This window comes from Mustela lutreola, chromosome 13 (assembly GCF_030435805.1).
Source record: "Mustela lutreola isolate mMusLut2 chromosome 13, mMusLut2.pri, whole genome shotgun sequence".
NCBI classification, from domain to species: domain Eukaryota; kingdom Metazoa; phylum Chordata; class Mammalia; order Carnivora; family Mustelidae; genus Mustela; species Mustela lutreola.
This window is the reverse complement of record NC_081302.1, coordinates 84,010,507-84,036,994: the sequence shown is the minus strand read 5'-3', so window position 1 is coordinate 84,036,994 and position 26,488 is coordinate 84,010,507. Positions and strand designations below refer to the sequence as shown.

At 38.6% G+C, this 26,488-nt stretch overlaps 1 long non-coding RNA gene across 1 annotated transcript in view; it reads left to right on the top strand.

Moving 5' to 3' along the window:
* Window positions 1–26,488, top strand: part of LOC131813832 (uncharacterized) — a 123,452-nt gene that overhangs the window by 29,232 nt on the left and 67,732 nt on the right. The gene's annotated exons all lie outside the window — the stretch shown is intronic.

Below are 26,488 nucleotides of genomic sequence, written 5' to 3'. Positions count from 1 at the left end.
ATGTGGTATTCAAAGTAAGGACATTTCTTTATTCTGGTAATGAATATTGGAATCCATTTTGAAATGCGTGTATTCTTCTGATTTAAAGAATGGCGGAGTGATAATTTGACTTCTTCTTTGCCGATTTGGATGCCTTTAATTTCCTTTTGTTGTCTGATTGCTGAGGCTAGGACCTCTAGTACGATGTTGAATAGCAGTGGTGATAATGGACATCCCTGCCGTGTTCCTGACCTTAGCGGAAAAGCTTTCAGTTTTTCTCCATTGAGAATGATATTTGAGGTGGGTTTTTCATAGATGGCTTTGATGATATTGAGGTATGTGCCCTCTATCCCTACACTTTGAAGAGTTTTGATCAGGAAGGGATGCTGTACTTTGTCAAATGCTTTTTCAGCATCTATTGAGAGTATCATATGGTTCTTGTTCTTTCTTTTATTGATGTGTTGTATCACATTGACTGATTTGCGGATGTTGAACCAACCTTGCAGCCCTGGAATAAATCCCACTTGGTCGTGGTGAATAATCTTTTTAATGTACTGTTGAATCCTATTGGCTAGTATTTTGTTGAGTATTTTCGCATCTGTGTTCATCAAGGATATCGGTCTATAGCTCTCTTTTTTGGTGGGATCCTTGTCTGGTTTTGGGATCAAGGTGATGCTGGCCTCATAAAATGAGTTTGGAAGTTTTTCTTCCATTTCTATTTTTTGGCACAGTTTCAGGAGAATAGGAATTAGTTCTTCTTTAAATGTTTGGTAGAATTCCCCCGGGAAGCCGTCTGGCCCTGGGCTTTTGTTTGTTTGGAGATTTTTAATGACTGTTTCAATCTCCTTACTGGTTATGGGTCTGTTCAGGCTTTCTATTATCACTCTTCGCAGATGATATGATACTATATGTGGAAAACCCAAAAGACTCCACTCCAAAACTGCTAGAACTTATACAGGAATTCAGTAAAGTGTCAGGATATAAAATCAATGCACAGAAATCAGTTGCATTTCTCTACACCAACAGCAAGACAGAAGAAAGAGATATTAAGGAGTCAATCCCATTTACAATTGCATCCAAAACCATAAGATACCTAGGAATAAACCTAACCAAAGAGACACAGAATCTATACTCAGAAAACTATAAAGTACTCATGAAAGAAATTGAGGAAGACACAAAGAAATGGAAAAATGTTCCATGCTCCTGGATTGGAAGAATAAATATTGTGAAAATGTCTATGCTACCTAAAGCAATCTACACATTTAATGCAATTCCTATCAAAGTACCATCCATCTTTTTCAAAGAAATGGAACAAATAATGCTAAAATTTATATGGAACCAGAAAAGACCTCGAATAGCCAAAGGGATATTGAAAAAGAAAGCCAACGTTGGTGGCATCACAATTCCGGACTTCAGGCTCTATTACAAAGCTGTCATCATCAAGACAGCATGGTACTGGCACAAAAACAGACACATAGATCAATGGAACAGAATAGAGAGCCCAGAAATAGACCCTCAAATCTATGGTCAACTAATCTTCGACAAAGCAGGAAAGAATGTCCAATGGAAAAAAGACAGCCTTTTCAATAAATGGTGCTGGGAAAATTGGACAGCCACATGCAGAAAAATGAAATTGGACCATTTCCTTACACCACACACAAAAATAGACTCAAAATGGATGAAGGACCTCAATGTACGAAAGGAATCCATCAAAATCCTTGAGGAGAACACGGGCAGCAACCTCTTCGACCTCTGCCGCAGCAACATCTTCCTAGGAACAACGCCAAAGGCAAGGGAAGCAAGGGAAAAAATGAACTACTGGGATTTCATCAAGATCAAAAGCTTTTGCACAGCAAAGGAAACAGTTAACAAAATCAAAAGACAACTGACAGAATGGGAGAAGATATTTGCAAACGACATATCAGATAAAGGACTAGTGTCCAGAATCTATAAAGAACTTAGCAAACTCAACACCCAAAGAACAAATAATCCAATCAAGAAATGGGCAGAAGACATGAACAGACATTTCTGCAAAGAAGACATCCAGATGGCGAACAGACACATGAAAAAGTGCTCCATATCACTCGGCATCAGGGAAATACAAATCAAAACCACAATGAGATATCACCTCACACCAGTCAGAATGGCTAAAATCAACAAGTCAGGAAATGACAGATGTTGGCGAGGATGCGGAGAAAGGGGAACCCTCCTACACTGTTGGTGGGAATTCAAGCTGGTGCAGCCACTCTGGAAAACAGCATGGAGGTTCCTCAAAATGTTGAAAATAGAACTGACCTATGACCCAGCAATTGCACTATTGGGTATTTACCCTAAAGATACAAATGTAGTGATCCAAAGGGGCACATGCACCCGAATGTTTATAGCAGCAATGTCTACAATAGCCAAACTATGGAAAGAACCTAGATGTCCATCAACAGATGAATGGATCAAGAAGATGTGGTATATATACACAATGGAATACTATGCAGCCATCAAAAGAAATGAAATCTTGCCATTTGCGACAACATGGATGGAACTAGAGCGTATCATGCTTAGCGAAATAAGTCAAGCAGAGAAAGACAACTATCATATGATCTCCCTGATATGAGGAAGTGGTGATGCAACATGGAGGCTTAAGTGGGTAGAAGAAGAATAAATGAAACAAGATGGGATTGGGAGGGAGACAAACCATAAGTGACTCTTAATCTCACAAAACAAACTGAGGGTTGCTGGGGGGAGGGGGTTTGGGAGAAGGGGGTGGGATTATGGACATTGGGGAGGGTATGTGCTTTGGTGAGTGCTGTGAAGTGTGTAAACCTGGTGATTCACAGACCTGTACCCCTGGGGATAAAAATATATGTTTATAAAAAATAAAAAATTAAAAAAAAAAAAAAGAATGGCGGAGTGCATGCATTCACGCCTGACTTTGTTTTGAGGCTGACGAGAGTCTGGAATAACCCACCTAAAAGTCAGGTAAAGTGCTGCATACAGTCTCTCAACTTCATCTAGGAAGTGAACTTGGTGTAGGGCAAGGTTTTTGCACTGGTTGAGAATGTCAAATTTGGAAATACTTCTTGGAAGTACCAGCTATCAAATGGGGTGCTCAGAGGAGATTCCTGGCTGTGCCTGCTCTCCTGACAGGGGTTCAGGACTTGGGGACTCCCAGGAGAGAGGGCAACGTGAATGTTCACTAATGGTTTCCGTGTTGGATCATGTCATTCCTTTTCTTCTTCTTCTCCTTGTCCACATATTTCTTCTCTTTCTTTTTCTCCTTCTCCTTCTGATATATTTTGAATCTCTTTGTTTTATGCTTCAAAGTTAAAATTTCTATACTACTTTTCTGCTCTGCTATAATGACTACCACATACTTTAAGGCTTAAAACAACACCTATTTATTTACTTTTTATTGAGATACAATTGACATATATTACATTAGTTTCAGGTGTGCAACATAGTGATTTGATGTATTTATCTATTGAGAAATGATCCCTACAGTAGGTCTAGTTAACATCCATCACCACACAGAGTTACAACAAAAGTTTTTTTCTTGTGATGAGAACTTTGAAAATCTACCCTCAGCACTTTAAAAATATACACTATGGTAGCAGCTTGTCATGCTGTACATTACATCTCCTGGACTTATTTACTTGGTAACTGGAAGTTTGTGCCTTTGAACCCCTTCACTCATTTCATCTACCCTCAATCCCTGCTTCTGGTCATCACCAGTCTGTTCTCTGTATCTATGAGTTAACTGTTTTTTCTCTAAGATTCCACACAAAAATGAGATAATACAGGTATTTGTCTTCCTCTGTGTGACTTATTTTACTTAACATAATGCCCTCACAGTCCACTTTTATCATACAAATGCCAAGATTTCCTCTTTTTTGTAGATGAACAATATTCCATTGTATGTGTATACCATCTTCTCTATCCAGTCATCAGTCTGTGGACTCTTGCATCGTTCCATATCTTGGCTATTGTAAACAGTGCTCCAGTGAATATGTGGGGGCAGATGTCTTTTTGAGTCAGGTTTTTAAATCTCCTTTGGATAAATACCCGGAAGTGAAATTAATGGATCATGTAGTACTTCTATTTTAGATTTTTTGACGAACATCCATACTATTTTCCACAGTGGCTGCATCAGTTTTCATTCCCACCAACAGTGCACAAGTGTTTCCTTTTCTCCACATCCTTTCCAATACTTGTTGAAACAACACATATATATTATCTTCTAGTTTTGTAATTCAGAAGTCTGGCATGGGTCTCGTGGAGCTAAAATTAAGATATCAGTAAAGTCGTGTTCCTTTCTGGTGGATCTAAGATCCTTAGGATCCTGGGTGCCTGGGTGGCTCAGTGTTTAAAGCCTCTGCCTTTGGCTCAGGTCATGATCTCGGGGTCCTGGGATCGAGTCCCGCATCGGGCTCTCTGCTCAGCAGGGAGCCTGCTTCCTCCTCTCTCTCTGCCTGCTTCTCTGTCTACTTGTGATTTCTGTCTGTCAAATAAATAAATAAAATCTTTTTTTTTTTTTTTTTAAAAAGATCCTTAGGATCCAGATCTACGGATCTAAGGACCTAAGGGTCTAAGATCCTTCCTCTAGAAGCTGGAAATAAACAAGGATCCTTGTTTTTTCCTTGTTTTTTTTTCCAGCTTCTAGAGGCCACCCCCCATTCCTTGGCTCCTGTCTCCCTTTTCCCATCTCCAAAGCCAAAAATGTAGCATCTCTATGTGCCTTTCTTCCATAGCCACATTTCCTCTCATTCTCCTCTTCCACTTTTAAAATTCCCTATGATTACACTGTGTATACCCAATCCAGGACAACCTTCCCATTTTCTTAAATTGAAGTATAGCTGACACACAATGTTGCGTTAGTTTCAGGTGTATAATATGGGGGCTCCACAACTCTATGTTATGTTGTGCTAACCTTGGTAAGTCTAACTACCATCCGTCACCACACAATGCTTTTACAATGCCATTGACTATATTCCCCACTGTTCCTTTCATCCCTATGATTTATTAATCTCCCTGCTTTAAGGTCAGCTGATTAGCAAACTTAATTCCATTTGTGTCCTTAATTCCTCTTTGCCATGTAAATGAACATATTCATAAGTTCTGGGAATTAGACTCTGGCCTTCTGTGGAAGAACCGTTATTCTGCCTATTGCAAATCCTAAATTAGGGTAAATGCAATTCAGAATTAATATTTGATGTTTCCATTTTTATTCAAAAGCTTCATCTTTCCTATGCATGAGGAGTGGGTAAACCAGTAATTGTAAGGTGTGAGAAGCACATGATGCAAGTTATTCCTCTTTCTTCTCCAGTTTCCAATGAGTTTTTCAGCCATTACATGGGAAAGGGGTGACCTAATCGTAGATGAATTTTGACGAATGCATACGCCCATGTAACCCATATCAGAAGCAAGATATAGAACATTTCCTTTTTGCTGTATATTTTCCTTTTGTTCCTTTGCTATCATATCTCCCCACTTCTATGAAATTACCAATCTGCTCTATGTAGCTCTATATTAGTTTTGAGTTTGTAAGAATTTCATGTAAATAGATTTACACAGTGACACCTATTTCTGACTTCTCTTACTCAGCATAATATTTTTGAGGTTCATTCATTTTGTGGTGTGTATCAGTAGTTTATTCCTTTATATTGGTGAATGGTATTCCATTATCTAGCAATTTACTTGTTTTGGATATATGGGCTGTTTCCAGTTTGGAGATAACACAAATAAAGCTGCCAAGAACATTTGTGTACAAGTCTTTGTGTGGGCAAACGTTTTACTTTTCTTGGGGAAACACTTAGGAGTGGGATGGATTATTTAACTAAAAGAAATTGAAAAACTATTGCCCAAATTTGTGTCTTTGCATTGTCACCAGTAATGTGTGATATCTCCAGTTGATCTATGTTCTCACCGATAGTTGGTATTGTTAGTACTTTTTAAAGTTTGTACTTTTAAAGTTAATACTTTTTTAAAGTTTGGCCATTCTAGTGCATGTATAGTGCTATCTGATGACTTAGTTTGTATATCAGATTCATGAAACTGAGCAATATTTCATGAACTTTTGGCTATTTGTGCATATTCTTTGTGAGTATCTGTTAGAACTTTTGCCCATACAAAACACTAGGTCATTTGTCTTATTATTAAGTTGAATTTTGTCTCCTATATTTTGGAAATAAGCACGCACTCTCTCTCTCTCTCCATATATATATTCGATATGTATCATATATCTCAAATGTTCTCTGTGGTTTGTCTATTCATTTTTTCTATGGTTGTCTTTTATAGGAAAAGTATTTAATTTTTTTAAAAGATTTTATTTATTTATTTGACAGACAGAGATCACAAGTAGGCAGAGAGGCAGGCAGAGAGAGAGAGAGGAGGAAGCAGGCTCCCTGCTGAGCAGAGAGCCTGATGCGGGTTTCGATCCCAGGAACCTGGGATCATGACCTGAGCTGAAGGCAGAGACTTTAACCTGCTGAGCCACCCAGGTGCCCTGAAAAGTATTTAATTTTGAAGAAGGCTAATTTACCAATTTTTCTTCTATAGTTAACTCTTCTTTATCCTGTCTAAAAAAAACCACAACCCAAATTTATAGGGTTTTTCTGCCTACCTTTTTTTTTTTTTTTTAGAAATTTTATAGATAACACGGAGTTTAGCTTTATGATATATTTGAGGTATGTGCATGTTTGTGTGTGTGTATGTATGTGTATATATGTGTGTGTATATGATATAAAATAAGGGGTGATGCTTTTGGCTTTTGTTTCATTTTGTTTTTGCTATACAGCTCTCCATGTGTTCTAACACCATTTCTTGAAGACTATCATTTGTACATTGAATTTCATTGACATTTACATCACTGCCAAAAATCAAATGGCCAGGGGCACCTGGGTGGCTCAGTGGGTTAAAACCTCTGCCTTCAGCTCCTGTCAAGGTCCCAGGGTCCTGGGATCAAACCCCACATTGGGCTCTCTGCTCAGCAGGGAGCCTGCTTCTCTCCCTCTCTCTCTGCCTGCCTCTCTGTCTACTTGTGATCTCTGTCTGTCCAATAAATAAATAAAATATTTTAAAAAAATCAAATGGCCATATGTGGCTTTTTCTTGACTCCTTAATGTCCTCACTGGTAAGTATGTCTGTCCTTACCAGTATCACTCTGTCTTGATTATTATTGCTTTATTTCAAATCATGAAATCTCTATGTCTGTATATACCTCCTCCAAATTTTTTTCCATTATTGTTTTGATTCTTCAAGGCTGTGTGCATTTCCAAGATCCTGCTAGGATTCTGTTTGGGATGACATTGGTTCTACAGATCAGTCTGGGGTAAATGGACATCTTGACGATATCAACTTCAAAATCATGAGCATGGTATATCTCTCCATTTATTTAGGTCTCTAATTTCTCTCAGCAATTTCTTTCGTTTTTGTTTTTGGTGTCTTATTTATATTTAGTAAATGAATCTCCAAGTATTTAATATTTTTGAATATTACTTTATTGCTAAAATATAGAAATACAATGGATTTTAAAATATTGATTGTATATCATACATGATTATATGTATGTATGATTGTATATCATACAACCTAAGTAAATTTATTTATTTTTTCAAGTAATTGTTAAATAGATTCTCTAGAATTCTTCTCCATCTCTGATTATGTCATCTGCAAAAATTTTACTTCCTCCTTTCTGATCTGTATTCCTTTTATTTCCTTTTCTCATCCTTTGTAAGTGCCTAGGACCTCCAGGACCTAAGTTGAGAGTGGGAATTCTTGTCTGTTCTTGTTCTTGGTATTCCATCTTTCATCACTGAGTAAGCGTGATGTTGGCTGTAGGATTTTCAGAAATGCCATTTTTTTTTAATTTTTATTTTTTATAAACATATATTTTTTATATACATATATTTTTATCCCCAGGTCTGTGAATCACCAGGTTTACACACTTCACAGCACTCACCAAATCACATACCCTCCCCAATGTCCATAATCCCACCCCCTTCTCCCCAACCCCCTCCCCCCGGCAACCCTCAGTTTGTTTTGTGAGATTAAGAGTCACTTATGGTTTGTCTCCCTCCCAATCCCATCTTGTTTCATTTATTCTTCTACCCACTTAAGCCTCCATGTTGCATCACCACTTCCTCATATCAGGGAGATCATATGATAGTTGTCTTTCTCTGCTTGACTTATTTCGCTAAGCATGATACGCTCTAGTTCCATCCATGTTGTCGCAAATGGCAAGATTTCATTTCTTTTGATGGCTGCATAGTATTCCATTGTGTATATATACCACATCTTCTTGATCCATTCATCTGTTGATGGACATCTAGGTTCTTTCCATAGTTTGGCTATTGTGGACATTGCTGCTATAAACATTCGGGTGCATGTGTCCCTTTGGATCACTACATTTGTATCTTTAGGGTAAATACCCAATAGTGCAATTGCTGGGTCATAGGGCAGTTCTATTTTCAACATTTTGAGGAACCTCCATGCTGTTTTCCAGAGTGGCTGCACCAGCTTGCATTCCCACCAACAGTGTAGGAGGGTTCCCCTTTCTCCGCATCCTCGCCAGCATCTGTCATTTCCTGACTTGTTGATTTTAGCCATTCTGACTGGTGTGAGGTGATATCTCATTGTGGTTTTGATTTGTATTTCCCTGATGCCGAGTGATATGGAGCACTTTTTCATGTGTCTGTTCGCCATCTGGATGTCTTCTTTGCAGAAATGTCTGTTCATGTCTTCTGCCCATTTCTTGATTGGATTATTTGTTCTTTGGGTGTTGAGTTTGCTAAGTTCTTTATAGATTCTGGACACTAGTCCTTTATCTGATATGTCGTTTGCAAATATCTTCTCCCATTCTGTCAGTTGTCTTTTGATTTTGTTAACTGTTTCCTTTGCTGTGCAAAAGCTTTTGATCTTGATGAAATCCCAGTAGTTCATTTTTTCCCTTGCTTCCCTTGCCTTTGGCGTTGTTCCTAGGAAGATGTTGCTGCGGCAGAGGTCGAAGAGGTTGCTGCCCGTGTTCTCCTCAAGGATTTTGATGGATTCCTTTCGTACATTGAGGTCCTTCATCCATTTTGAGTCTATTTTTGTGTGTGGTGTAAGGAAATGGTCCAATTTCATTTTTCTGCATGTGGCTGTCCAATTTTCCCAGCACCATTTATTGAAGAGGCTGTCTTTTTTCCATTGGACATTCTTTCCTGCTTTGTCGAAGATTAGTTGACCATAGATTTGAGGGTCTATTTCTGGGCTCTCTATTCTGTTCCATTGATCTATGTGTCTGTTTTTGTGCCAGTACCATGCTGTCTTGATGATGACAGCTTTGTAATAGAGCTTGAAGTCCGGAATTGTGATGCCACCAACGTTGGCTTTCTTTTTCAATATCCCTTTGGCTATTCGAGGTCTTTTCTGGTTCCATATAAATTTTAGAATTATTTGTTCCATTTCTTTGAAAAAGATGGATGGTACTTTGATAGGAATTGCATTAAATGTGTAGATTGCTTTAGGTAGCATAGACATTTTCACAATATTTATTCTTCCAATCCAGGAGCATGGAACATTTTTCCATTTCTTTGTGTCTTCCTCAATTTCTTTCATGAGTACTTTATAGTTTTCTGAGTATAGATTCTGTGTCTCTTTGGTTAGGTTTATTCCTAGGTATCTTATGGTTTTGGATGCAATTGTAAATGGGATTGACTCCTTAATTTCTCTTTCTTCTGTCTTGCTGTTGGTGTAGAGAAATGCAACTGATTTCTGTGCATTGATTTTATATCCTGACACTTTACTGAATTCCTGTATAAGTTCTAGCAGTTTTGGAGTGGAGTCTTTTGGGTTTTCCACATATAGTATCATATCATCTGCGAAGAGTGATAATTTGACTTCTTCTTTGCCGATTTGGATGCCTTTAATTTCCTTTTGTTGTCTGATTGCTGAGGCTAGGACCTCTAGTACGATGTTGAATAGCAGTGGTGATAATGGACATCCCTGCCGTGTTCCTGACCTTAGCGGAAAAGCTTTCAGTTTTTCTCCATTGAGAATGATATTTGCGGTGGGTTTTTCATAGATGGCTTTGATGATATTGAGGTATGTGCCCTCTATCCCTACACTTTGAAGAGTTTTGATCAGGAAGGGATGTTGTACTTTGTCAAATGCTTTTTCAGCATCTATTGAGAGTATCATATGGTTCTTGGTCTTACTTTTATTGATGTGTTGTATCACATTGACTGATTTGCGGATGTTGAACCAACCTTGCAGCCCTGGAATAAATCCCACTTGGTCGTGGTGAATAATCTTTTTAATGTACTGTTGAATCCGATTGGCTAGTATTTTGTTGAGTATTTTCGCATCTGTGTTCATCAAGGATATCGGTCTATAGCTCTCTTTTTTGGTGGGATCCTTGTCTGGTTTTGGGATCAAGGTGATGCTGGCCTCATAAAATGAGTTTGGAAGTTTTCCTTCCATTTCTATTTTTTGGAACAGTTTCAGGAGAATAGGAATTAGTTCTTCTTTAAATGTTTGGTAGAATTCCCCTGGGAAGCCGTCTGGCCCTGGGCTTTTGTTTGTTTGGAGATTTTTAATGACTGTTTCAATCTCCTTACTGGTTATGGGTCTGTTCAGGCTTTCTATTTCTTCATGGTTCAGTTGTGGTAGTTTATATGTTTCTAGGAATGCATCCATTTCTTCCAGATTGTCAAATTTATTGCCATAGAGTTGCTCATAGTATGTTCTTATAATAGTTTGTATTTCCTTGGTGTTAGTTGTGATCTCTCCTCTTTCATTCATGATTTTATTTATTTGTGTCCTTTCTCTTTTCTTTTTGATAAGTAGGGCCAGGGGTTTATCAATTTTATTAATTCTTTCAAAGAACCAGCTCCTAGTTTCGTTGATTTGTTCTATTGTTTTTTTGGTTTCTATTTCATTGATTTCTGCTCTGATCTTTATGATTTCTCTTCTCCTGCTGGGCTTAGGGTTTCTTTCTTGTTCTTTCTCCAGCTCCTTTAGGTGTAGGGTTAGGTTGTGTACCTGAGACCTTTCTTGTTTCTTGAGAAAGGCTTGTACCGCTATATATTTTCCTCTCAGGACTGCCTTTGTTGTGTCCCACAGATTTTGAACCGTTGTATTTTCATTATCATTTGTTTCCATGATTTTTTTCAATTCTTCTTTAATTTCCAGGTTGACCCATTCATTCTTTAGAAGGATACTGTTTAATCTCCATGTATTTGGGTTCTTTCCAAACTTCCTTTTGTGGTTGAGTTCTAGCTTTAGAGCATTGTGGTCTGAAAATATGCAGGGAATGATCCCAATCTTTTGATACCGGTTGAGTCCTGATTTAGGACCGAGGATGTGATCTATTCTGGAGAATGTTCCATGTGCACTAGAGAAGAATGTGTATTCTGTTGCTTTGGGATGAAATATTCTGAATATATCTGTGATGTCCATCTGGTCCAGTGTGTCATTTAAGGCCTTTATTTCCTTGCTGATCTTTTGCTTGGATGACCTGTCCATTTCAGTGAGGGGAATGTTAAAGTCCCCTACTATTATTGTATTGTTGTTTATGTGTTTCTTTGATTTTGTTATTAATTGGTTTATATAGTTGGCTGCTCCCACGTTGGGGGCATAGATATTTAAAATTGTTAAATCTTCTTGTTGGACAGACCCTTTGAATATGATATAGTGTCCTTCCTCATCTCTTATTACAGTCTTTGGCTTAAAATCTAATTGATCTGATATAAGGATTGCCACTCCTGCTTTCTTCTGATGTCCATTAGCATGGTAAATTCTTTTCCACCCCCTCACTTTAAATCTGGAGGTGTCTTCGGGCTTAAAATGTGTTTCTTGGAGGCAACATATAGATGGGTTTTGTTTTTTTATCCATTCTGATACCCTGTGTCTTTTGACAGGGGCATTTAGCCCATTCACATTCAGGGTAACTATTGAGAGATATGAATTTAGTGCCATTGTATTGCCTGTAAGGTGACTGTTCCTGTATATGGTCTCTGTTCCTTTCTGATCTACCACTTGTAGGCTCTCTCTTTGCTTAGAGGACCCCTTTCAAGATTTCCTGTAGAGCTGGTTTGGTATTTGCAAATTCTTTCAGTTGTTGTTTGTCCTGGAAGCTTTTAATCTCTCCTTCTATTTTCAATGATAGCCTAGCTGGATATAGTATTCTTGGCTGCATGTTTTTCTCGTTTAGTGCTCTGAAAATATCATGCCAGCTCTTTCTGGCCTGCCAGGTCTCTGTGGATAAGTCAGCTGCCAATCTAATATTTTTACCATTGTATGTTACAGACTTCTTTTCCCGGGCTGCTTTCAGGATTTTCTGTTTGTCACTGAGACTTGTAAATTTTACTATTAGGTGACGGGGTGTGGGCCTATTCTTATTGATTTTGAGGGGCATTCTCTGAACCTCCTGAATTTTGATGCTTGTTCCCTTTGCCATATTGGGGAAATTCTCCCCAATAATTCTCTCCAGTATACCTTCTGCTCCCCTCTCACTTTCTTCTTCTTCTGGAATCCCAATTATTCTAATGTTGTTTCGTCTTATGGTGTCACTTATTTCTCGAATTCTCCCCTCATGGTCCAGTAGCTGTTTGTCCCTCTTTTGATCAGCTTCTTTATTCTCTGTCATTTGGTCTTCTATATCACTAATTCTTTCTTCTGCCTCATTTATCCTAGCAGTGAGAGCCTCCATTTTTGATTGCACCTCATTAATAGCTTTTTTGATTTCAACTTGGTTAGATTTTAGTTCTTTTATTTCTCCAGAAAGGGCTTTTATATCTCTCGAGAGGGTTTCTCTAATATCTTCCATGCCTTTTTCGAGCCCGGCTAGAACCTTGAGAATTGTCATTCTGAACTCTAGATCTGACATATTACCGATGTCTGTATTGATTAGGTCCCTAGCCTTCGGTACTGCCTCTTGTTCTTTTTTTTGTGGTGAATTTTTACGTCTTGTCATTTTGTCCAGATAAGAGTAAATGAAGGGGCAAGTAAAATACTAAAAGGGTGGCAACAACCCCAGGAAAATATGCTTTAGCCAAATTAGAAGAGATCCAAAATCGTGAGTGGGGAGAAAGGGGATAAAAAGAGGTTCAAAAAGGAAGAAAGAAAAAAGAAAAAAAAAAAAAAAGAAAAGAAAAGAAAAGAATTTTTTTAAAAAAAGAAAACACCTAAGAAAAATGTAAAAAAAAATATATATATTAGATAAACTAGTAAAAAATCGTTAAAAAAGAAAAAGGTAACAGTTAAAAAAAAAAAAATTTTACCCGAAGGCGAGGAAAAAAAAAAAAATGAAAAAGAAAAAATTAAATTAACTGCAAGACTAAAAAAAATCACAGGAAAAAAGCCATGAGTTCCGTGCTTGGCTTTCTCCTCCTCTGGAATTCTGCTGCTCTCCTTGGTATTGAAACCGCACTCCTTGGTAGGTGAACTTGGTCTCGGCTGGATTTCTTGTTGATCTTCTGGGGGAGGGGCCTGTTGTAGTGATTCTCAAGTGTCTTTGCCCCAGGCGGAATTACACCGCCCTTACCCGGGGCCGGGGTGAGTAATCCAGTTGGGTTTGCTTTCAGGAGCTTTTGTTCCCTGAGCGCTTTCCGTAGAGTTCCAGAGGACGGGAGTACAAATGGCGGCCTCCTGGTCTCCGGCCCGGAGGAGCCGAGAGCCCAGGGCCCCACTCCTCAGTGCGCCCTCAGAGAACAGCGCCCAGTTACTCCCGTCTGCCTGACCTCCGGCCACGCTCCGAGCTCACCGAGCCTGCGACCGGTTCAAGGTAACACCGAGCTGCGAGCTTACTGTCGGCTCTGTCTCTGTAGCCGGCTTTCCCGTTCCAATACCCGCAAGCTCTGCGACACTCAGACACCCCCGATCCTTCTGTGACCCTGCGGGACCTGAGGCCACGCTGACCCCGCGTGGGCTTCGCCCCGGTTTAGCCTCTGGAGCGATGTCCCTCAGCGGAACAGACTTTTAAAAGTCCTGATTTTGTGCGCGGTTGCCGGGAGCCGGCCCCTCCCCCCGGGGTCTATCTTCCCGTCGCTTTGGATTCACTTCTCCGCCGGTCCTACCTTTCAGAAAGTGGTTGTTTTTCTGTTTCCAGAATTGCTGTTCTTCTTCTCTTCGATCTGCCGATGGATTTTCAGGTGTTTGCAATCTTTAGATAAGCTATCTAGCTGATCTCTGGCTAGCTGAAGCAGTCTCAGCTTGCTACTTCTCCGCCATCTTGACTCCTCCCCCAGAAATGCCATTTTTTAAAAAAGGATTTTAATTTAAAGTAGGCTCCACACTCAATGTGGGGCTTGAACTCACGACACAGAGATAGAGATTTGTATGCTCTACAGACAGAGCCTGCCAGGTGCCCCCAAAGATGCCATTTTTGGGTTGAGGAAGTTCTCTTCCATTTCAGTTTTCTGAGAAAGTTTTTTTTTTCCAAATCATGAAATGGGGTTCGATTTTGTCAAATGTCTTTTCTGCTTCTATTGAGGTGATCATATAATCTCTCATCCTTTTTATTTTTCTGTTAATATGGTAGATTAAATTGGTAGACTTTGTGGGGAATTTCAACTTAAGATTGGAGGAAAATAGCCTACTTCTGTTCTAAAGGAAAATGATTTCTCCAACTTAAACTTTTTTTTCTTTTTTTATTATATGAATAGACCACCTACCTCTTAGTGTTACAGAGCCTATGTGACCATGGCAATTTATTTCACCATTCTGAGCCTCCATTTCCATATCTCCATATTTACCTCAAAGGACTTTTGTAAGAATTAAATGGGAGAGTGCTCTTAGTGTGCCTAAAGCAATGTCTGACACACGAAGGCTCATAATTATTGAATGCGTACTATGTTCCAGACATTAAAAAGACTGTAAGCATTGCATGTGTTATTTTATTGATATTATTGACTTACATTAGAGTAGGTGTTGTTATTTGAGTTTTCACAGATGGAGAACCAAGGCACAGAGACATTCTGTAACTTCCTCAATGTCCACAGCTAACAAGGGGTGGAAGAGGAAAGGTACCCCACAAAATAAATCCAAATCCCATTCTCATAACCCCAACATGATGGTCTCTCTACCCAAACTACATACCATATAATGTATTGTCTGCCACATGTAAATAACATTAGCTATTACTGGTGCTTTGTTATCATCCACAAAGTAGATGTTTTGATATTTTATGTTGCTTCATTACGGGGGTAAGTTCAAAGCATGAGGAAATATTTCTGACAAAATTGTGTAAATTTTGCTTTAGGTTCTGAAAAAAATCAGAACAGTATCTTTATTTTTTTTTTTTTTTTTTTTTTTTTATTTTTTATTTTTTATAAACATATATTTTTTATATACATATATTTTTATCCCCAGGTCTGTGAATCACCAGGTTTACACACTTCACAGCACTCACCAAATCACATACCCTCCCCAATGTCCATAATCCCACCCCCTTCTCCCCAACCCCCTCCCCCCGGCAACCCTCAGTTTGTTTTGTGAGATTAAGAGTCACTTATGGTTTGTCTCCCTCCCAATCCCATCTTGTTTCATTTATTCTTCTACCCACTTAAGCCTCCATGTTGCATCACCACTTCCTCATATCAGGGAGATCATATGATAGTTGTCTTTCTCTGCTTGACTTATTTCGCTAAGCATGATACGCTCTAGTTCCATCCATGTTGTTGCAAATGGCAAGATTTCATTTCTTTTGATGGCTGCATAGTATTCCATTGTGTATATATACCACATCTTCTTGATCCATTCATCTGTTGATGGACATCTAGGTTCTTTCCATAGTTTGGCTATTGTGGACATTGCTGCTATAAACATTCGGGTGCATGTGTCCCTTTGGATCACTACATTTGTATCTTTAGGGTAAATACCCAATAGTGCAATTGCTGGGTCATAGGGCAGTTCTATTTTCAACATTTTGAGGAACCTCCATGCTGTTTTCCAGAGTGGCTGCACCAGCTTGCATTCCCACCAACAGTGTAGGAGGGTTCCCCTTTCTCCGCATCCTCGCCAGCATCTGTCATTTCCTGACTTGTTGATTTTAGCCATTCTGACTGGTGTGAGGTGATATCTCATTGTGGTTTTGATTTGTATTTCCCTGATGCCAAGTGATATGGAGCACTTTTTCATGTGTCTGTTGGCCATCTGGATGTCTTCTTTGCAGAAATGTCTGTTCATGTCTTCTGCCCATTTCTTGATTGGATTATTTGTTCTTTGGGTGTTGAGTTTGCTAAGTTCTTTATAGATTCTGGACACTAGTCCTTTATCTGATATGTCGTTTGCAAATATCTTCTCCCATTCTGTCAGTTGTCTTTTGATTTTGTTAACTGTTTCCTTTGCTGTGCAAAAGCTTTTGATCTTGATGAAATCCCAGTAGTTCATTTTTTCCCTTGCTTCCCTTGCCTTTTGCGTTGTTCCTAGGAAGATGTTGCTGCGGCAGAGGTCGAAGAGGTTGCTGCCCGTGTTCTCCTCAAGGATTTTGATGGATTCCTTTCGTACATTGAGGTCCTTCATCCATTTTGAGTCTATTTTTGTGTGTGGTGTAAGGAAATGGTCCAATTTCATTTTTCTGCATGTGGCTGTCCAATTTTCCCAGCACCATTTATTGAAAAGGCTGTCTTTTTTCCATTGGACATTCTTTCCTGCTTTGTCGAAGATTAGTTGACCATAGAGTTGAGGGTCTATTTCTGGGCTCTCTATTCTGTTCCATTGATCTATGTGTCTGTTTTTGTGCCAGTACCATGCTGTCTTGATGATGACAGCTTTGTAATAGAGCTTGAAGTCCGGAATTGTGATGCCACCAACGTTGGCTTTCTTTTTCAATATCCCTTTGGCTATTCGAGGTCTTTTCTGGTTCCATATAAATTTTAGAATTATTTGTTCCATTTCTTTGAAAAAGATGGATGGTACTTTGATAGGAATTGCATTAAATGTGTAGATTGCTTTAGGTAGCATAGACATTTTCACAATATTTATTCTTCCAATCCAGGAGCATGGAACATTTTTCCATTTCTTTGTGTCTTCCTCAATTTCTTTCATGAGTACTTTATAGTTTTCTGAGTATAGATTCTGTGTCTCTTTGGTTAGGTTTATTCCTAGGTATCTTATGGTTTTGGATGCAATTGTAAATGGGATTGACTCCTTAATATCTCTTTCTTCTGTCTTGCTGTTGGTGTAGAGAAATGCAACTGATTTCTGTGCATTGATTTTATATCCTGACACTTTACTGAATTCCTGTATAAGTTCTAGCAGTTTTGGAGTCGAGTCTTTTGGGTTTTCCACATATAGTATCATATCATCTGCGAAGAGTGATAATTTGACTTCTTCTTTGCCGATTTGGATGCCTTTAATTTCCTTTTGTTGTCTGATTGCTGAGGCTAGGACCTCTAGTACGATGTTGAATAGCAGTGGTGATAATGGACATCCCTGCCGTGTTCCTGACCTTAGCGGAAAAGCTTTCAGTTTTTCTCCATTGAGAATGATATTTGCGGTGGGTTTTTCATAGATGGCTTTGATGATATTGAGGTATGTGCCCTCTATCCCTACACTTTGAAGAGTTTTGATCAGGAAGGGATGTTGTACTTTGTCAAATGCTTTTTCAGCATCTATTGAGAGTATCATATGGTTCTTGTTCTTACTTTTATTGATGTGTTGTATCACATTGACTGATTTGCGGATGTTGAACCAACCTTGCAGCCCTGGAATAAATCCCACTTGGTCGTGGTGAATAATCTTTTTAATGTACTGTTGAATCCGATTGGCTAGTATTTTGTTGAGTATTTTCGCATCTGTGTTCATCAAGGATATCGGTCTATAGCTCTCTTTTTTGGTGGGATCCTTGTCTGGTTTTGGGATCAAGGTGATGCTGGCCTCATAAAATGAGTTTGGAAGTTTTCCTTCCATTTCTATTTTTTGGAACAGTTTCAGGAGAATAGGAATTAGTTCTTCTTTAAATGTTTGGTAGAATTCCCCCGGGAAGCCGTCTGGCCCTGGGCTTTTGTTTGTTTGGAGATTTTTAATGACTGTTTCAATCTCCTTACTGGTTATGGGTCTGTTCAGGCTTTCTATTTCTTCATGGTTCAGTTGTGGTAGTTTATATGTTTCTAGGAATGCATCCATTTCTTCCAGATTGTCAAATTTATTGCCGTAGAGTTGCTCATAGTATGTTCTTATAATAGTTTGTATTTCCTTGGTGTTAGTTGTGATCTCTCCTCTTTCATTCATGATTTTATTTATTTGGGTCCTTTCTCTTTTCTTTTTGATAAGTCGGGCCAGGGGTTTATCAATTTTATTAATTCTTTCAAAGAACCAGCTCCTAGTTTCGTTGATTTGTTCTATTGTTTTTTTGGTTTCTATTTCATTGATTTCTGCTCTGATCTTTATGATTTCTCTTCTCCTGCTGGGCTTAGGGTTTCTTTCTTGTTCCTTCTCCAGCTCCTTTAGGTGTAGGGTTAGGTTGTGTACCTGAGACCTTTCTTGTTTCTTGAGAAAGGCTTGTACCGCTATATATTTTCCTCTCAGGACTGCCTTTGTTGTGTCCCACAGATTTTGAACCGTTGTATTTTCATTATCATTTGTTTCCATGATTTTTTTCAGTTCTTCTTTAATTTCCCGGTTGACCCATTCATTCTTTAGAAGGATACTCTTTAGTCTCCATGTATTTGGGTTCTTTCCAAACTTCCTTTTGTGGTTGAGTTCTAGCTTTAGAGCATTGTGGTCTGAAAATATGCAGGGAATGATCCCAATCTTTTGATACCGGTTGAGTCCTGATTTAGGACCGAGGATGTGATCTATTCTGGAGAATGTACCATGTGCACTAGAGAAGAATGTGTATTCTGTTGCTTTGGGATGAAATATTCTGAATATATCTGTGATGTCCATCTGGTCCAGTGTGTCATTTAAGGCCTTTATTTCCTTGCTGATCTTTTGCTTGGATGACCTGTCCATTTCAGTGAGGGGAATATTAAAGTCCCCTACTATTATTGTATTGTTGTTTATGTGTTTCTTTGATTTTGTTATTAATTGGTTTATATAGTTGGCTGCTCCCACGTTGGGGGCATAGATATTTAAAATTGTTAAATCTTCTTGTTGGACAGACCCTTTGAGTATGATATAGTGTCCTTCCTCATCTCTTATTACAGTCTTTGGCTTAAAATCTAATTGATCTGATATAAGGATTGCCACTCCTGCTTTCTTCTGATGTCCATTAGCATGGTAAATTCTTTTCCACCCCCTCACTTTAAATCTGGAGGTGTCTTCGGGCTTAAAATGTGTTTCTTGGAGGCAACATATAGATGGGTTTTGTTTTTTTATCCATTCTGATACCCTGTGTCTTTTGACAGGGGCATTTAGCCCATTCACATTCAGGGTAACTATTGAGAGATATGAATTTAGTGCCATTGTATTGCCTGTAAGGTGACTGTTACTGTATATGGTCTCTGTTCCTTTCTGATCTACCACTTGTAGGCTCTCTCTTTGCTTAGAGGACCCCTTTCAATATTTCCTGTAGAGCTGGTTTGGTATTTGCAAATTCTTTCAGTTGTTGTTTGTCCTGGAAGCTTTTAATCTCTCCTTCTATTTTCAATGATAGCCTAGCTGGATATAGTATTCTTGGCTGCATGTTTTTCTCGTTTAGTGCTCTGAAAATATCATGCCAGCTCTTTCTGGCCTGCCAGGTCTCTGTGGATAAGTCAGCTGCCAATCTAATATTTTTACCATTGTATATTACAGACTTCTTTTCCCGGGCTGCTTTCAGGATTTTCTCTTTGTCATTGAGACTTGTAAATTTTACTATTATGTGACGGGGTGTGGGCCTATTCTTATTTATTTTGAGGGGCATTCTCTGAACCTCCTGAATTTTGATGCTTGTTCCCTTTGCCATATTGGGGAAATTCTCCCCAATAATTCTCTCCAGTATACCTTCTGCTCCCCTCTCACTTTCTTCTTCTTCTGGAATCCCAATTATTCTAATGTTGTTTCGTCTTATGGTGTCACTTATTTCTCGAATTCTCCCCTCGTGGTCCAGTAGCTGTTTGTCCCTCTTTTGATCAGCTTCTTTATTCTCTGTCATTTGGTCTTCTATATCACTAATTCTTTCTTCTGCCTCATTTATCCTAGCAGTGAGAGCCTCCATTTTTGATTGCACCTCATTAATAGCTTTTTTGATTTCAACTTGGTTAGATTTTAGTTCTTTTATTTCTCCAGAAAGGGCTTTTATATCTCTCGAGAGGGTTTCTCTAATATCTTCCATGCCTTTTTCGAGCCCGGCTAGAACCTTGAGAATTGTCATTCTGAACTCTAGATCTGACATATTACCGATGTCTGTATTGATTAGGTCCCTAGCCTTCGGTACTGCCTCTTGTTCTTTTTTTTGTGGTGAATTTTTACGTCTTGTCATTTTGTCCAGATAAGAGTAAATGAAGGGGCAAGTAAAATACTAAAAGGGTGGCAACAACCCCAGGAAAATATGCTTTAGCCAAATTAGAAGAGATCCAAAATCGTGAGTGGGGAGAAAGGGGATAAAAAGAGGTTCAAAAAGGAAGAAAGAAAAAAGAAAAAAAAAAAAAAAAAAAAAAAAAGAAAAGAATTTTTTTTTTAAAAAAGAAAACACCTAAGAAAAATGTAAAAAAATATATATATATATTAGATAAACTAGTAAAAAATCGTTAAAAAAGAAAAAGGTAACAGTTAAAAAAAAAAAAAAATTTTACCCGAAGGCGAGAAAAAAAAAAAAAAAATGAAAAAGAAAAAATTAAATTAACTGCAAGACTAAAAAAAATCACAGGAAAAAAGCCATGAGTTCCGTGCTTGGCTTTCTCCTCCTCTGGAATTCTGCTGCTCTCCTTGGTATTGAAACCGCACTCCTTGGTAGGTGAGCTTGGTCTCGGCTGGATTTCTTGTTGATCTTCTGGGGGAGGGGCCTGTTGTAGTGATTTTCAAGTGTCTTTGCCCCAGGCGGAATTACACCGCCCTTACCCGGGGCCGGGGTGAGTAATCCGCTCGGGTTTGCTTTCAGGAGCTTTTGTTCCCTGAGCGCTTTCCGTAGAGTTCCAGAGGACGGGAATACAAATGGCGGCCTCCTGGTCTCCGGCCCGGAGGAGCCGAGAGCCCAGGGCCCCACTCCTCAGTGCGCCCTCAGAGAACAGCGCCCAGTTACTCCCGTCTGCCTGACCTCCGGCCGCGCTCCGAGCTCACCGAGCCTGCGACCGGTTCAAGGTAACACGGAGCTGCGAGCTTACTGTCGGCTCTGTCTCTGTAGCCGGCTTTCCCGTTCCAATACCCGCAAGCTCTGCGACACTCAGACACCCCCGATCCTTCTGTGACCCTGCGGGACCTGAGGCCACGCTGACCCCGCGTGGGCTTCGCTCCGGTTTAGCCTCTGGAGCGATGTCCCTCCGCGGAACAGACTTTTAAAAGTCCTGATTTTGTGCGCGGTTGCTCCGCCGCTTGCCGGGAGCCGGCCCCTCCCCCCGGGGTCTATCTTCCCGTCGCTTTGGATTCACTTCTCCGCCGGTCCTACCTTTCAGAAAGTGGTTGTTTTTCTGTTTCCAGAATTGCTGTTCTTCTTCTCTTCGATCTTCCAATGGATTTTCAGGTGTTTGCAATCTTTAGATAAGCTATCTAGCTGATCTCCGGCTAGCTGAAGCAGTCTCAGCTTGCTACTTCTCCACCATCTTGACTCCTCCCCTAGAACAGTATCTTTAAAACATCTTAATGCCTCCTTCCTTCCTTCCTTCCTTTTGAGAAGGGTAGCCTAAAAAAGAGGGTACATAAACTGTTCTATTTCTACGGTTTGATTAGCTCGAGAATTTGTGAGGTAGTTTTGAATAAACTACATCTATTCAGCTATCTATAAAATCTGCAGACTTCCTCTCTGCTCAAGAAGTTGTGTATTTAAAATGTGTTTTTATTTTTTCATAATATTCTTTTATGTAAAAAATATTATATACATACTTAGAGAACTAATGATCATTTTTGAGTATAAGCATTAAGAGAATAGAGGCCTTGAATGAATTTTAAAGATGTTTCCTTGCTTAAGCAAAGATATATGTCTTCCAACTAACCTGAAACAATTCTCACTACTTAATTTATATTATATTATATTATATTATGTTATATTATATTATATTATTATATTCTCTGACATCTTCTGAATAGTCACGGGCCTTCCCAACTATGTATACAAATGATGAGGCTTTTCTACAGATCTGAACTGAAAAGCACAATGGGGAAGGACTTTTAAACCAATTTCTCATTTTATCCAAGCTCTATAGTCAGCAGAGCACAGAGGCAACTTTCTTTTGTGGACAATTCTATATTTCAATCTCTCTCTGTGTTTCTGTCAACTTCTGGTCATTTTCTATCTTTCTTTGAAAGTTATTATTAGAGTGTGTGTGTGTGTGTTTTGTGTGTGTGTGTGTGTGCGTGTGTATGTGCACCAGACAAATGCTACTTTGTTTCAGAGTCTTTTTCGCTACTAAATTTTTTGCTGTATCATCATCCAATTGATCTGAATTATCTACTGCTAAATTAAATTTCTTTCAAGGGAGTTATCTTTAAGATAGTATTTCTTTCAACTAAACTTTGTATCTTTTTGAGGTTACTTTTTGAAAGAAAATGTTTCTCAGGCCAAAAGAATGTGGTATAGTGATTTTTATTTCTCCTGCTAACATAAGGATCATTCGGCATGAATAAACAAAGTTGAAAAATAATCAGCTAATGGAAGTCCAAACATTAATTAATTTGCATTTAAGATCAAGTTTACAAAAGAATCCTTCTTCTATCAATAATGACAAGAGATTCATTTCCACCTTAATAACAAAGTAAGGGTGGAGTTCAGTGGCATAAAACAAGCCCTGTGCCAAGGGTCGAGTTTGACTCTCATCTGCCAGTAACCAGCTATGGAATATTGACAAACTCTGAAAACTTCTCTGAGCCTTAGTTTCTTAGTCTGCTAAATTAAGCAGTTTGACTAGTTGCTCTCTATGATAGACTTTAATTTCTGAAATACCATCGATCTCTGATTACAGTAGATCTCTTGGAGACAGAGAGCTTTAGTTTAAGCAGAATCTTAAATCAAATCTAGATCACTGAAAAGACACTGAATTCTTTGTTTAGAAAAGTGTTTAAAAACAGTATGAAAGAATAAGGGGGTGTTTTCAACGTCTAATAATGATTTTCATTGTTGTAGGATGCTTCCATTGAAGCTTAATTTGATTAAATATTTTACAGTAGGGTTTGTTTTAAATCTCTAGTCTTTTTGTAAAGCAATTTCAAACATTTTATTTTTTTAGCAAACAAAAATTTCTATTCTAGTGGAAATAGAAATTTGGGAGTAATATTTATGTGAAGAGATTAGAATTTCAGGAAAAGACTAAATTCCCTGATATCTTTCAGTGTTTATCTTCCATCATTATGTGATTTAGGAGTTTGGTTGTAGTGCATGAACATTAGGAAAATGATACTGTGAAGTGAGGCTTTTTATATACCTGTATCTTGGAAATGTTGTGCAGTTTCTTAATTCCTAATATTTTTGTATTTGAGTAATGACACATCATGAGGCACACCTTTTATGGGACACATAAGGAAAAGTCGATAGAGTATTAAAGAGCCCCTGTGCTGACCTGTCCTTGGAGTTTTCAAGGCAGAAGAGAAAACGGACATGTTGAGGCAGCAGTTAGAGTGTATTGGGTATGGGGTGAGCTGGGTGCCACACTGGTGACAGGTGCAGCCTGCTGGTGGGCGCTCCAGCATCTACACGCCACTTAGAAGACATGGAATTGAAAGCGGAGTGCATAGTCATTACCCTTAGAAGAATACAGTGACAGAAAAAGCTGTCCTGCTTTATGAAATCAATATTTTTTTTAAAAAAGATTTTTATTTATTGGACAGAGAGAGAGAGATCACAAGTAGGCATAGAGGCAGGCAGAGAGAGAGAGGGGAAGCAGGCTCCCTGCTGAGCAGAAAGCCCGATGCGGGGCTCAATCCCAGGACCCTGGGACCATGACCTGAGTGGAAGGCAGAGGCTTTAACCCACTGAGCCACCCAGGCACCCCTGAAATCAACATTTTTAAGCTCACAATAACAATGTGAGATAACCGGTAGTTATCAAATCGATTTACAAAATTTATTTCCTAATTACACATGTATTGAAAGTATTGATTATTGTTGGATTTTTAAATGACATGCATCTCTGTCTTAGCTGTGGCGTTGAATGACTCCAGGTCTGAGCCTTCACCTTTATTGGCATAGATGAACCTCAACAAGCTGTGGGTCCTGGGTTAGGACATAGGGGGACAGCTCAGACTGCACAGCTGATGTGCCCTACATCCTATTCGGATATGACCAAATGCAGCGAGTCAATTCCCAGAAAGTTAATTGAATGTGATAGTTTTTGATGAGTTAAAATGCTAAGGCTGTACTTTGAGGAGAACTATTTTATAATTTATGAGCAACACTGCATCTTTCTCTTTCTTATTTTTCTGCCGCAATCTGGTGTGTGTGTGTATGTGTGTGTGTGAGAGAGAGAGAGAGAGAGAGAGTGAGAGCGCAAGAGAGAGGAGAGAGGAAGATTCATTTCCCATTTAGGTGTCTGTGAATGGACCACAATATAAGGTCTTGCTTCCTGACAGGTTTTCTCTTGTCCTCTCATCTGTATATGTCACTCTCTCTGCCTGCTGTATTTCCAAATCAGAAAATGGTCATGATCACCTAGCCTAGCTTGGAAGTCTTCTTCACTCTGAAACTCACCACTATTGTTGTTGCTGTTGTTGTTTTTAATTTAATTTAATTTTTTAGTAATTTCCCAGTATCTGGAATATGTAAGCCTCCATTTGTATTTGGCTTCTCCCGGCGTCCTTCCCACCCTGTATTCTTCATTCACTCGTCAGTTATTTATTAAACACTCACTATATCAGATTTTTTTGTTGTTTTTATTTTTCTAGTGTCCCACTCTCATCTCTGTAACTGCATTTGTCATATTACATCTTTCCCACTATATCAGATTCTTGAAGGCAAGAACAATGCTGGGTTCACCTCTCTCATGATGCCTTGCAAGTTCATGGAACATACTAGGTATGTTTTTCTCCATCTGAATTCAATAATAATGCTAAACTCTTTTAAAGCTTAGGTTGTCTGACATTATTTCAATAACAAAAGTTTAGATCATGCAGAAAAACATAGTAAGTAATACTATATTTAGAAAATACTACATACAAGTAAGTAAAAATAAAAAACAGTAACTTTTTAAAAAGATGGATTTATTTCATTTATTCTTCTCGTACCCACTTAAGCCCCCATGAGACAAACCATAAATGACTCTTAATCTCACAAAACAAACTGAGGGTTGCTGGGGGGAGGGGGTTTGGGAGAAGGGGGTGGTATTATGGACATTGGGGAGGGTATGTGCTTTGGTGAGTGCTGTGAAGTGTGTAAACCTGGTGATTCACAGACCTGTACCCCTGGGGATAAAAATATATGTTTATAAAAAATAAAAAATTATATAAAAAAAAAGATGGATTTATTTACTTGAGAGAGAGTGAGAAAGAGCATGTGGGGGAGCAGCAGAGGGAGAGGAAGAGAGAATCCCAAGCAGACTCCAGGCTGGAGCATGGAGCCAATGTCACTCTCAATCTCATAACCCATGAGATCATGACCTGAGCCCAAGTCAAGAGTCAGACACTTAGCAAATTGAGCCACCCAGGTACCCCATAAACATATCTTGATGGGATCTTCCACCGAACTTTGTCAGATCTGAAGTGTTCTACTACTTTTCCTATGGATTTTTACTATATTTTACTATATATTCTACAATTTTATTTAAAGAAAATATTATAGATTATAATATAGTCAAAGGCTCCCATACCATTTCTCTTCCTCACAACCAAGGAAACAACTATCTGAATTTATTGTTTAGTATTCCCATGTAGGATTTTATTATATTTTATTTCCACATAGGATTTTAGGCTTCTATTCTTTCTGAATGTATTTTTTTAAACAATACCTAGTATTGTGTTATATATCTATAAATATATAAAATGGTGTCATACTCTCTGTATACTTTTGCAACTTGATTTTCTCAATCAATGTTACAGTTTTGAAATAGTTCATGTTGATAGATGTTGTGCTAGCTAGCTCATTCATTTTAATTGCAGAATAAGATTCCATCATTGAGCAAATCCACAGTGCATTAATCAATGATCTGGTGATGGGCATTTAGATCTTCTCCAATGTATTTGCTATTGCAAACAATGTGGCAATTAACATTCTTGTGCATGCTTGTTTGCACGTATATGAAGTACAGTTGCTGGGTCAAAAAGGGTATGTGCATCTTTAATTCTTTTAGTTATTGCAGAAGTGCTGTTAAATAAAATAAAATAAAAAAAATCTCATACTTTTAGTCTTTTAACTGTTAAGTCCATTTTTATAGTAATTCTCTGTGTATTTGGTTACATCTCTGCCGTTTAATCCCGATTTTTCCCCTCCCCTCCCCTTTTCCCTGCTTCTGTCATTTTACCATTACCCCTACCTT